General features: G+C 55.3%; 1 long non-coding RNA gene across 1 annotated transcript; it reads right to left on the reverse strand.

Moving 5' to 3' along the window:
- Nucleotides 1-4,763: 4,763 nt before the first annotated feature.
- LOC123568327 (uncharacterized) lies at nucleotides 4,764-9,768 on the reverse strand. The gene is made up of 3 exons (XR_006691550.2): nucleotides 9,149-9,768; nucleotides 6,658-6,767; nucleotides 4,764-5,168 (listed from the first exon to the last, which is right to left on the reverse strand). It is a non-coding gene; the product is annotated as an uncharacterized lncRNA (long non-coding RNA).
- Between the last annotated feature and the right edge of the window lie 2,762 nt (nucleotides 9,769-12,530).

Here is a 12,530-nt window from a genome sequence, read left to right on the forward strand (position 1 = left end):
AGTCCCAAATTCCCACAAAGATCCTCAGTCAACTCTCCTGTTCCTTTGACCAGGTAATAAGAGTCCTAACAGCAGTAGCAGTGGCTCCATTTCTAAAGCACGCACGGTATGCTATGCACTGCTTTTATTTCTAGTTCCTTTCATTACCTAGAGAGGCATTGCTCTGCACATTTTACAGATAAGGAAACTGAGGTTACTGAGGTTAGGTAACTCAACCAAGGTCACGTATTTAGAAAGTGGTGGAACTTTTCAAAATACTAAGTTGGGGAAATGCTCATCATTTGTAGAAAAATTTTCAATAAGGCATAAGAACACAGGCTTCCAGTTAACCCTCAGTTACCCAGAAAAGTAAATTCCCCAGAACGTCCTGCACATCGTGTATGCCTGTGTACGTGCATGCAGTTGAATATTCTGATTAGCAGAGCTCATGATAAACAGGCCAGACTACAGAGAAAAAAAAAAAATGTACAGAAACCAGCAACCATGTTCTCCGAATTCATCGCATGCTTGGAGATCCCCAGGTAAAAAGTTAGCAAAACATACCTTGTTCAAAGCAACTGGCCAGGGATGGGGTGTGAAGCAGCCACCACTGCTAGGGGCACAGCATCCACTGGAGTTCCCTCCTCACTCCTAACGCCCGCGGGCAGCAGATCCAGGGTTGCCGGGCCACCTCCCTCTCCTGACTGCAGTGCGGGAAGAAACGCAGGATGCCGCCAGGCACCAGATCCTGCCCCGCCCCTGATCCACAGTGTGGCCTTGAGCACACCACTTTCCCTCTCTGGGCCTTGATTTTCCCGTCTGTAAAATCAGGACACAGTGAACTGTAAAGGGTCCGGAGGGAAATTTCATGGATTGGTTGATGATCCCAGGCTGCCGCCCCTTAGAAGCGCTCCTCCCTCCAGAGGGCTCTTGGATCTGGGGATCCCAGGTGGGAGCCTTCCTGGGAAGCGGAAGTGATACCTGAGACCTCTGCAGCTTCTCTCCTACCTCTGAAAGACTGAGCAGGCAGCCTGGTGTCTCAGACACGCCTCATTCCCCTACTTCCCTTCAACAGGATTAGAGTTCCTACAAAAGCTTCACTGCTATGCAAGAAGGCAGGGTGCTCTCCCACACAGAGGCGCGCCCAGACAGTCCACGGGACACGTGCCCATAAGCTGAGTGTGCTCAAGCGCCCCCACACCACCGGCACGGCACTATGGCACTCTAAGCAGAAGCTCAGGGACCTTCTGGGCCAGACCTAGGGCAGCCCTTGCCACTCCTCAGTGACAGACCTGTGTCTGGGTACCAGGGCAGTGAGGACTCCCAGAATGTACACAATATGGCAGGACCCGCTCTGCTTCTTGTCCTTCCTCCAAGTTCCCACTCAGCATCGTAAAATGGAGATGCAGCCAGGCTCAGTGGCTCACACCTGTAATCCCAGCACTTTGGGAGACAAAAGTGGGTGGATCACTTGAGCCCAGGAGTTCAAGACCAGTCTGGGTAACATAGCGAGATCCTACCTCCATAAAATTTTTTTTTTTTTTTTTTGAGACGGAGTCTAGCTCTGTTGCCCAGGCTGGAGTGCAGTGGCCGGATCTCAGCTCACTGCAAGCTCCGCCTCCCGGGTTCACGCCATTCTCCGGCCTCAGCCTCCCGAGTAGCTGGGAGTACAGGCGCCACCACCTCGCCCGGCTAATTTTTTTTGTATTTTAGTAGAGACGGGGTTTCACCGTGTTAGCCAGGATGGTCTCGATCTCCTGAACTCGTGATCCGCCCGTCTCGGCCTCCCAAAGTGCTGGGATTACAGGCTTGAGCCACCGCGCCCGGCCCATAAAAATTTTTAAAAGACGGCCGGGCGTGGTGGCTCAAGCCTGTAATCCCAGCACTTTGGGAGGCCGAGGTGGGCGGATCACGAGGTCAGGAGATCGAGACCATCCTGGTTAACACGGTGAAACCCCGTCTCTACTAAAAAAATACAAAAAACTAGCCGGGCAAGGTGGCGGGCGCCTGTAGTCCCAGCTACTCGGGAGGCTGAGGCAGGAGAATGGCGTAAACCCGGGAGGCGGAGCTTGCAGTGAGCTGAGATCCGGCCACTGCACTCCAGCCCGGGTGACAGAGCGAGACTTCGTCTCAAAAAAAAAAAAACTTTTTTAAAGACAAGGCAGGCATGGTGGTGCATGTCTATGGTCGTGGCTGCCTGGGAGGCTGAGGTGTGAGAATCACTTGAGCCCAGGAGTCCAAGGCTGTAGTAAGCTGACACTGCACCACTGCACTCCAGTCTGACCCTGTCTCAAAAAAAAAAAAAAAGAAGAGAGAGATGCTCCCAGCTTTCTTCGGGAAGCGAGGTGTTCCCTCCACCCCTTGGGATTAACAGTCAACACAGCTCCCTCTAAGCCATTTATTTATTTATTTATTTATTTATTTATTTATTTTTTTTTTTTTTTTTTTTGAGACGGAGTCTCACGCTGTTGCCCCAGGCTGGAGTGCAGTGGCGCGATCTCGGCTCACTGCAAGCTCCGCCTCCCGGGTTCCCGCCATTCTCCTGCCTCAGCCTCCTGAGTAGCTGGGACTACAGGCGCCCGCCACCGCGCCCGGCCAATTTTTTGTATTTTTAGTAGAGACGGGGTTTCACTGTGGTCTCGATCTCCTGACCTTGTGATCCGCCCGCCTCGGCCTCCCAAAGTGCTGGGATTACAGGCTTGAGACACCGCGCCCGGCCTAAGCCATTTATTATGATATTGACGTACTTCAGTATCAGTACTAGGGACTGCTCCAAGTCCCAGCGTGACTGGGACCGCCCTGGTGCCTTCCTCTTCTTCAGACTCCTCAGCAGTGTGACAACTGTGTGGGGGGTGACACTAGGTCCTCTGGTAGGTCAGGAGCTGTACTGACCCAGTCCTGCCGGGCCACCCTGTAGCATCACACTGTGGCAGGGAGGCAGGGATTGCAAGCACCTGAGTCCTCACACGCTCAGCTGACCCCGCAGGTCCCTGACCTCGGCTGTGTTCGGTGCCTGTCCTTGTGCGTGGCAGGCAGCAGCCAGGCCTTGTGTGCAGCACCGTGCCACAGCCGTCTCGCCGTCTGCAGGACTGTTGCTGGTGACAGCAGCTCTGTGTCTGGCCCTTCCTGGGAGCTCAGGAGGGTCCTGCTTACAGGGCGAATTTTGTGCTGAGACAGCGCGCTAGGCTGAGAGGCCAGGTGTTCCGGGTGGCCCAGGAAAACCAGCCGTCAGCATCTCCTGCCCACACCTGTCCTGAGGTCAGAAGGAACTTGAGTCCAGCAGGCTCCCAGAGCCAGAGAGCTTCTGCACCTGCAAAGCCCAAGTCCCTGCTTCAGACTGAAGGGAGGGGGACCTGAAGAGAATATGCATACGGCCATCTCAGACTGCACACATGGGTTGCTGGGGGAGCGGAGGGTTGCCCCTGGGCCCACCCCACCCACGCCACCCACGCCACCCTGGCAATTCAGCCTGAAACAAATGATTAGCCTCTCTGTATAGATTAATGTTTCTCTCCCAGGCATGTCAGTTCAATAAAACCCCGTTCATTTGGGCCTCACTGTGACCTCTAGGACGCTGGCCAAAGGGCAAGCATCACCAGGCCAAGGGGCCTGGGAGTGAAATCGTGGGTAGGGATAGGTGACAGGGGTGTTGAATCGGCCCGAGTGGTTCTTTTCCAGTTAATTTCGAGTAGGTCTCCAGAATGCAAGCTTGTCCAGTGCGTGGCCCACGGCCTGCGACCCGGGAAGGTTTTGAATGCGGCCGAAATTCATAAAGCTTCCTTAAAACGCTGAGGTATGTTCGCGACTTTTTCTTTTAGCTCACCGGCTGCGTAGTGTTCGTGTATTTTATGTATGGTGCAAGACAATTCTTCAACTTCAAAAGGCGGGACGCCCTGCAGTGGGACGCCAGGTTCCTCTAAGAGTGGGTGTAGGCCTCCAAAAGTGTCCACATGATACTTCCAGAACAACTTCACTCACGGAGGTGTGCAGGGAGGTGCGTGCTGCTGGAAAAGAGGCTTCAGGGGTCTGCCCAATGTCCGCAGGGCCGGGGAGAGCAGGGCCCACGGGCACAGGCAGGGAAGGCCTCGGGAGGGTCACCGTCCGACAGTCCGGCCTGCGGGGCTGCAGCACGGCCCGCTCTCAGCGGCTCTTCCTGCCCCTTTCGGTGGTGGGGCTGTGTGGGGCCCGGGGCTTTCGGCGGGGCCCGAGGGGCCGGCGAGGCTGCAGCCCTGGAGCCCCCTGCCTGGCAGCCATTTGGGCCCCAGGGAAATATCGACGCTTTGGCTAACCGAATTATTCTTTCGGTTTGAGCCAGCTCCCCTTTTTGAGTCAGATCCGGCGGCAGGGCCAGAAAAGCGCTTTCTGAAACCCCAGCAAGGTCCCGGGGGGGGGGGGGGGGGGGGTGGGGAGGGGTGGGGGGCGCGGCCGAGCTGCTGGGGACCCTCCCCCCCACCCCTAGATCTCCCCCCGCCCCACCCCCGGCTCTCCCCCCCGCCCCCCCCGGCTCTCCTCCCCCGCGCCCCCCGGTTCTCCCCCCCGGCTCTCCCCCCGCTCCCCCCGCCCCCCCCCGCTCTTCCCCCGCCCCCCCGGCTCTCCCCCCGCTCCCCCCTCCCGCCCACCCCTGGCTCTTCCCCCAGCCCCACCCCCGGCTCTCCCCCAGCCCCACCCCCGGCTCTCTCCCCGCCCCGCCTCCAGCTCTCCCCCCCACTCCCCCTCAGCCCTCTGTGCCCCCCCCCGCCGCAACCCCGGAGCCGGTGCCCAAAAGGGGCCAGGAAGCCTGCAGGGGTCGCTCAGGGCTGGGGCAGGGGCTTGGTCGAACACACTAGTGCTTAGGGCACCAAAATAGAAAAAGAAGAACGCTTGGAAAGAATTTGATGTTTCCCAAGGAGCATCGAAAATCGCCATTACGGGAAAAGTCAAACTCTTGAGGGACTTCCTTACACTAATGTAACTGTCCTGGGTTGTTTTTATTTCTAATTATGCTGGGGGGATGGGCGTCATGATCTTTTTCAAGGCTTAATGCCCCCTCCACAGTCCCTGGGGGACCTCGGGCCTTGGTGCCTCTCCAGGACATCCTGATGCCTCTGAGGTCCCATTTCAACTCCCTGGGGTCCCGGGCTGCCCAGCTGTTATTTTGCAGAATTTCTCTCCCACAGTGTCACCAGTAGTTCTGCTTATGGCTCCTGCCACTGAGTCACAAGGGGAGGAGGGGATTTCTGAGCTGTTTCAACACTTACCCAGAATATTAGAGGTTTCATGCAGCCCTTGTTTATTTGAAAAAAAGTAAAGAAAGCCCCAAAGCCAACAAAATATGACACACTCGTACAGGAGGGAAGGCAGGGGGTTGGGGGCCTTGCGGAACCAAAAGGTCTCTCTGCTGAGCTGGGGCTGGAGCTGGAAGTCGGGTTTCCTGTCCCCACTCCCCCAGCCTGGGCCCACCCCGTGCCTTCTGTTTCACCCAGGGCTGTGGAAACCAGCTAATGTTTATGGAGTACTTCCTCTCGCCAGTGGGCACAGTTCTAAGCCCTTTATAAGAAATAGCTCATCCAATGCCCGTAATTGCACCCGGAGGCGTGAGGGCTGTTATTGTGCCTGACAGCCGGTTTCATAGATAGGAGACAGCACGGAGAGCTCAACTGCACTGGGCTACTTGGTTTTCCTGTGGAGAAAAATTTGCCCATCGCCTTGGCACAGAATCTGTGCCAAGGCAGTCCTCAGAGTCCAGCCACAGGATGCCCAGAACCTCCCTCCAGCTGAGACAAGCTGGCCAGGGGCTTGGGGCCTCCGAGCTCCTTGGGGAGCTAAGGGGGTGCTGTGCTGGAGTCCAAGACCTGGGCTGTACTCACTACCCCTGGCCAGGATTCAGTAGCAACAGGGATACCCAGGAAAGGGGCTGTGGCCTGAGCAGTCAGCCTGCAGCCATAGGGAGGGTGTGACTCCAGCGAGAGGGGTACATGTGAGGTCAAGGCTCCAGCATCTAGAATGTGCTGCCCTTGACAATGAGGAAGCGCTAATCCCTGGAGAAGGAAGGGCAGATGATGCCTGGTGATGGAGGGAGATGTGGGATGGGGGTGGAGGTGGGTGCCTGGCCTCTTCCTTCTCCCCATCCTCCATGCCCTTCATTCTCCTGTGGATCTTCATTTAGCACCTACTGTGCACCTGCCCTCAGTGGCCTCTCACTTCCTCCCCTTCCTTCCCAATTCCTTTACCAACTCTGAGATCTTCTGAAGCGACTGTGAGACCTTGGCTAAGTCCCTTCCCACTTAGACCCTCAGTTTCCTCTTTTGGAGGAGCAGCGGCCGGGGCTCTGCGGCCCTGTCAGCAGCGTGGCAGATAGTAAAGAGCACTCCTAGCTGGAGACGAGAGGCTTGGGGGCTGCTGGCCAGTCACACAGTGGCATGAGGCCGACCACAGGAGCACGACATGACACATGCCACGGCAGAGGTGTGTGCTGAGACCCCTGGGTATCTGCCTCAGGTGGGCCCTTGAAGGATGAGCAGAAGCTCACTGGGTAGATATGGTGGGAACTGGCAAGCTGGGGAAGGCTCCTCCAGGCCCAGAGGGTACAGCTCATGCGCACACGCAGCCCCAGGAACAGCACGGGGCACTGGGGCAAAGCCCTCCCAGTGTGGCTATACTGCCATATTTGCCAGAGAGGGGGGATGCCAAACTAGCTACCTCCATGTCCAGAGCTGTCTTTACCCAGGCCCAAGGCCCAGGGAAGCCCCCTTCACGCAGCCCTCTGCCTTCAGCCGTGGCCACTACCCCTCAGGCAGGTCTGGAAGAGCCTGCTGAGGCCAAGGCGGAGAGAGAGAAGGCAGTTTTAACAGAGCAAAGTCCATCAGGCTGGCCCCATGGCTGAAGACACCATTGCACAGGTGGGCAGCTGGGGTGAGGGAGGGGGGCTGAACAACCCTTCCGGGAGTCCAAGGCAGGCCAGGGTACCCCAGATGTGGGGAAGAACGCGTCAGGGGCTTCTGGGCTGGCTCTCTGGTGAGTTAGTGTATAGATACGTTTGTGCGATCCTACGTGTGAGCTGTGGGCTCCTGGCATGCCAGACCCATGCATAGATGCACAGGCATGTGTGCACAGGTTTGCACACTCGCACCTGGGCCTGCAGCAGCAGAAAGGATGCACAGCAGATGCGGGGAGAATGAGAGCTCTTGGGGTGTAGACAGGACCATTTAGACCTGGGTTCACCTTGGATTCTCCCTGCCAGGTACCGTTTCTAACAAAGGTAGTTGGGATGTCAGGCAGGGAGAGCAGTCCTGCCTATGGCAGGTGCCGGGTGGATGACACCATGATGATGAAAGCAGGGGCCTGGGCTTCAGGTCGGGGCTGCAGTGTGGGGGAGCCGCAGTGAGGGTATGAAACCTCGGAGAGATCTGAGTTCTTGGAGCCAGTGGACCCTCGATCATTGCAAGGCTGAAAGTTTTAGTTTTCATATTCGCAAAGTCCCATGAGTTCATCTGGGGAGGAGGAATTAGAGCAGTATCTCCCCGAAAAGCCTGGGCTTCCAGTATCGAAGGGGTTAGTGGGGCCCACTCAGATTGGAGATGAGTCACTGACTTCCCCCACAATTCCTCCCTTCACGCCCGCATCCTGGCCAGAGCCTAGGACCCCACCAGGAACCTGGGGAGCGGGGCCGGGGGGTGCTTCGCAGCTGCTACCCAAAGACCTCGAAAACCTGATCGGGAGTGGGGTCTCAGGGCCCAGCCCCAGGTCATCAGGGCAGGGCCTGAGGAGCACAGAATCCACCCTGCAGAAGTGCTGATGCCACTGGGGAAGGAGGCTGTTCTCGTAGCCGCCACAATAGAATGACCAGTTGTTGAAGGCTTATGTTATTTCTCACCCTCACAGTAATCTTGCAAGTTAGGTATTGCTAACGCCATTTCACACGGGAAAACTGAGGGTTGGAGACAGTGAATAACCCATCCCAGGTCATACCACCTGCAAGGGAGGGTACCCGGATTGCACACCAGTCCGCCTGGCTCCAGAGCCTGGGGAGGTTTCTGTTCTCCGGACTGGTTGAGAAGCTCCCAGGGAGGCATGGACCTCTCCTAGCCTGTTGCTGCAGGAGTCAGCGTGTGAGGGGAGCCTGCCTCAAGTGTTTAGGGTCTGCCACCATGAACCTGAGTGATTCCACACTGCCTAGGCATGGCTGGGAGGCCGTTAGGAAGTCTCCGGGCCTCTTTAGGGCTACTGAGGGTGAGATGACGTCTGTGTCCTGCTCACAGCTGAGACCCAATTCACGTTGTGGGTCCTGGCCCAGAGGGCAGGTGTTATAACGAGACTGAGGGCAGCTTTTTTTTTTTTTTTAAGCTGGGGTCTGGCTCTGTTGCCCAGGCTAGGGTGCCCTGGTGCAATCAAAGCTCACTGCAGCCTTGAACTCCTGGCTCAAGAGATCCCCTCCCACCTCAGCTCCTGAGTCACTGGGACCACAGGCCCACGCCGCTGCCCCCCACAAGGGTCAGCTTCGTGATCAGCAGCTCTCCCCAGGTCATCACAATCCTGCCCCCAGGATGCGGAAAGTGTCGCTGGCAGTTACCACTGTCCCGTAAGTCTGGCGGATTCCCAGCTCCGCGTTCTCCATACAGGGCAACTAAAGGGAAAAGGGGGAAATAGAAATTAAGGCATCACCCCTCACGACTTGGCAGTTAGTCTAGCGGAAAATCGGCACCTCTCCAGAGGTTTGGGGACCCCTCTTTCCCCTCCCTGTGTCCCCAGGCCGATCCCCAGCCCTTTACTCCAACGGTAGACCTGAAGTTGTCGAGATATCAACTCGACATCTTAGGAGGGAGGGGAGAAACACTGAAAGAAAAAACAAAACAAAACCAGCTGCCCCCAGGAGGGACAACGATTCTCTGAAGATCAGGCGGTCCCGAACTTCCCCCAGCACCCTGAACAACCAGGTAAACTGTGGTGTGGCGGGCCGCTCCCTCTACTCCCGCTAGCTGGATGTCAGCGCCCACCGCAAGCCCAGGGCTCAGCTGGCAGGGCCCCGCATGCAGCCCCCACCCGGGGCAGGGCTGAGTGGCAGAGCGTACCAGCCGCGCCCCCTTCCTGGCCGTGCTCCTGCCCGGGCCCCTGGAGCCTGCCTCTCCCCCTCTGATGTAAGCTGATATTTTAATTCTCTTACAAGGAATGGTGTTTAGAGAAATGACTTAACCGGATTACTCATCGTCTCTAATGACTTGGCCGGACTCCGGCGCTATTCCTAGACGTGACGCTTGAGGCTTTGATTCTTTCTCTCTTTTCTTTTGCTCCTTTTTTTTTTTTTTTTTTTAAATACCAAGAAATTACAGCCCTGCCTACACAGAGGCCCAGCCCCTACACGCCCCCCTTGCATGGCATCCTGGGAGATGGAGTTCTTTCCTGGCCCCAGTCACGCCCCCATCGCCTAGGGACCCCCATCCCCAGCCCAACTCCTTGCCCCTCTCCCGCCTCATCTTGGTGGGAGATGGGCAGGGTCTGGCTGGGCAGAGGTCATTTAACCTCTACATGCCTTGCTTTACTCTTCTGTCACATGGAAGGGTCACCTGACATACAACAGAGAGTGGAAGGGTCAGTTGAGACCTTATTTTAAGTAAAAGTGTCACACAGACCCAATGGTTTTAAGAGATTCCTTGTCCAGTGCATTTTGTGCTGAGCTCCAGTCAAGACTCCCACAGAGCTTTAGTTACCCTGACCCTGGGACTTACCAGTGCCTGGCCCTCACCCAGCCCACACTTACTCCTTCCTATCTGTGGAGGAGTCTGCGGGCTTGTCCAGCACTTACTCTCTGGTTCTCTGTTGTAATAAAGGGATAGATACAGATACAGCGCCCACTTCAGAGGGCTAGAGCGACATTGAATGAAATACTCCATGCAAGATGGTGCAGTGTGTGTTAGGGTCAGCCCTGGTCCAAGGCTTTTTCACCCCTTTCAGCACAAGACCTTGGCTGAGTAGCTGGAGCAGGGACTGATTCTTAGCAGCCTGTGAAGTTGGCAAGGGCCACATCTTCTGCTCCACAAGGATATCGACTTCGTTCTGGCCGTGGCTACATCTCATGTCTAGCTCAGTGCTGGCACGTAGTAGGACCACACAACACATATTGGATGAGTGGATGACTGAAAAAGTGGAGAGTTATCCTGCTTTCCAGAGGAGGAGGCTGAGGCCCTGAGAGGTTCAGTGACTTGTCCAAGGCCACACAGCTGGGCTGTGTCTTCAGTGGGGATGAAAACCCCAGTTTTCTCTCCCTGCCCTCCGTTCCCCTCCCCCAGGGGAATTCAGCTTCCACCATTCAGGCTCAGGAAGTTCAGAACCATGGGTTTCTACCCTGCTGGGACACAGTGGGGAGATGTGGGGTGGAGAGGTGAACCCAGCCCAGCCCTGGCCCAACACAGGAAGTCCTTCCAGATTGGCCGGAGGTTGGAGGGAACCTAGAGTCAGGTGCAGATGCAGTTTCCAGCGTGGACAAAGCTCGGGAAGCTGGTTTACACGCGCCCTGGGGTACAGTGGCCAAGGCTCTTTCAGGCAGGAAGTTGGCCCTTGGTGATCTGGGACTCACAACCACCTCCCCACTGCCTCACCCCCAGCAGTTCCCCAAAGGCCAAAAGCTATTCTTGTCTTTTTCTAAAAGAGGCATTTGAAACCATGAGCCAATTTTTTCCATTCCTGAGCTTGGGTATCATCTATTTCGGGCATTTGTTGTTTTCCATGAGTTGCAAATGCTGCTGTGAAGCTGGCCTTTCCTGGACAGCTAGCTCGGGGAACGAGGAGTTAGGCAAGCAGGGTGGAGCTGCGTTAAAAATACTTCCCTGCTTCGTTTCTCCTTTGAAAACAAAGCCCTAGGGGCCTTTGGCAACTGCTGAGCCTGGGAACTGAGCTTCCCAGGATAGAAGACTGGCTATGCATTCTGTTTCCTGAGGGCACTGGAGGGGTTTGTCGGTCCCAGACGACACAAAAGCACTGATTTTACTGTGTGACTTTGGGCAGTTTGCTTAACCTCTCTGGGCCTGGTGGCCTCCTTTCTAAAATGAGACCAGGTGGACAGATGATCTTGAATGGTCCCTACGGCTCTGAGAGCTCCAGGAGGAGAACCACCCCCGGGGCCAGATTTTCTTCCTAGAAATGGGCTAACAAGAGGTGCTAGGACATGGAAGTGGGAGTTAGAAAGCAGCTTTTAGCTCAGTCTGGGAACACTTTGTGAGCTCTTTAGCCCTGAAACTGTTCTAAGGGGGTCTATAATGTTCTCAGCAGGATTCATGTAATTCCAAAAAGATTAAACGCTATCAAGAGGAGATTAAATACACTGTGCTGGGCACACAGCCCAGCAGTTCCCAAAGAAGCAGATCTGTGTTCTAACAAGGAAAGTCTGTAAGATCTAGCGGTAATCGAAAAAACAAGTTTCAGAATGCAGCAATGAGAATTGTATTGTTTCCTTAAACATACACATAAAACAAAGCTATATATTTTTCTATACCTGGATACACACATATTTTTGAAAATACATAGGGAAAGTTCTGGAAGACTTCACCCAATCTGACGGGTCCTTAACTCTGGGGCAGGGAGGGAACTGGATTTGGGGTGGCATCAGAGAGGGCCAATCTACTTGCATGTTTTTACAGGAAGAATGTGTTTATTTATTAAGTGATGGTTTGTTTTTCTTATTCTTGAGACACACAAAGAGCCACCAGGACACTGAGGGGCTAGGTGACCCCTCTGTAGGCACAGAGGCGTCCTGGCCTGGGACCCTGTGGTTGAAGAGTGCAGGAGGAGGGCGGCTTTGGGCCGGAGTGGAGGTGTGTGAGATGGAGGCTTGAGCAATGGAAGTGTTTACGCTTTTAGCCAGACGAATGAAGATGTCTGTTTTCCGCAGGATTTACAGGCCATTGTAAATTACTTTCTATTGCAAACAGTTGCCTCAGGAAGCAATTAAATTTAGATCCTATCGTTCCCAGGCTGGCACAGGCAGGTGTTGACTTGCTGAGGCTTTGCACAACAGCCCTTGTCTGTCAGAATGTGCCCAGCTGCCGGGATGGCAGAATAACCTTAACGCTTGGTGGGATGAGCTGCTGTCTTATAAGATAGTGAGTTCCTTGTCAGTAGGGGTATCCAACCCACAAGTGAGGGGTTGGCCTAGATTGTGACCCCGGAGGCTGCATCCAGAGCTCCATTCCCAACTTTGGGCCTAGTGCCTGCCAGTGAATGCTTCCAGAATGGACAAAGGTGCTTCCTGATGGCATCCCATCATAGTGTCTTCCACCACAGCCTTAGCTCTTCTGGAGGGGAAAGTGGCTTGTGAACTTGGAAGTGGGATGCATTGTTATAATGACCGTTACGATTGTTCTGGGTGTCTATTACCAACTCTACAGGTGCTGGCTCTTACAAGCAAACCCATTACGAGGCAGACAGGGGATTTATCCTGCAGAGCCCACAGTGTCATCTGCTCTAGACTGAGCCTGCAGACATCTTCCATCCCAGGGCCAAAGAGCAAGGGCCAGGGTTTCAGGTTCACCAAACTGCAGCCCTGGTCCATTCTTTTAGTGTGAGGAGGGGCACCAGTATGA

This window comes from Macaca fascicularis, chromosome 13 (assembly GCF_037993035.2).
Source record: "Macaca fascicularis isolate 582-1 chromosome 13, T2T-MFA8v1.1".
Lineage (NCBI taxonomy): Eukaryota > Metazoa > Chordata > Mammalia > Primates > Cercopithecidae > Macaca > Macaca fascicularis.